A 1135-nucleotide genomic window follows, 5' to 3' on the forward strand; every position below is an offset into this window, starting at 1 on the left:
GTGCACTGTTGGTGGGATTGCAAATGGGTGCAGCCACTAAGGAAAACAACATAGAGGTTCCTCAAAAGATTAAAAATACAACTACCAAATGACTCAGCAATTCCACTTCTTGGTATTTATCTGAAGAAACTTAAAACACTAATTTGAAAAGATATATATGTTCATTGCAGCATTATTTACAATAGCCAAGGTATGGAAGCAACCTAAGTGCCCATCAATGGATGACTGAATAAAGGAATTGTGCTACATATATACAATGGAATATTAGCCATAAAAAAGAATGAAATCTTACCATTTGCAACAACATGGATGGAACTGGAAAGTTTTATGCTAAGTGAAATAAATCAGACAGAGAAAGACAAATACCAATCGATCTCACTTATATGGAATCTAAACAACAAAATTAAAAAAAAAACTAGCAACAGACTCATAGATACAGGGAACAAGCTGGTGGTTGCCAGATGGGAGGATGGTTGGGTCACTGAATGAGAAAAATGAAAGGATCCAAAAGTACATATTGGTAGTTAGGAAAAAGTCATGGGGATATAAAGTAAGGCAAAGGGAATGTGGTCAATAATATGATAATAACTATGTATAATGCTATGTGAGTACTAGACTAGTCAGGGGGATCACTTTGTAAATTATATAAATGTCTAGCCACTATGCTGTACACCTGAAATCAATATAAAATAATATTGCATGTCAACTATAATTGAAAAATCAAAAAGTGGGGAGAAAGGTGAAGGGGAATAAGAGATTCAAACTTCTAGATAGAAAACATATTAAGTCATGGGGATATGCTGTGCAGCATAGGGAATATGGTCAATAATACTGTGATAGTGTTGTAAAGTGTCAGACGGTTGGACTTATGATGATCACTTCTTTAGGTATATAGATGTTGAATAACTACGGTGTACACCTGAAACTAATACAATATTGTATGTTCACTGTATTTTAATAAAAATTATTAATAAAAAAGAAAAATCTTTGCTGGATTTCTGAAAGCATTCAGAAACAGAAAACAAAAAGATAGGTTAAAGTATCTAATTTAATTTCCAAGTTAAAAATACTCTTCCAAATAACTGAGACTAAAGGCTTTAAAAATTAACATTGCAATTATATTTAGTAATTAATG

Source organism: Pteropus vampyrus, unplaced genomic scaffold, assembly GCF_000151845.1.
Source record: "Pteropus vampyrus isolate Shadow unplaced genomic scaffold, Pvam_2.0 Scaffold328, whole genome shotgun sequence".
In the NCBI taxonomy this organism is placed as follows: domain Eukaryota; kingdom Metazoa; phylum Chordata; class Mammalia; order Chiroptera; family Pteropodidae; genus Pteropus; species Pteropus vampyrus.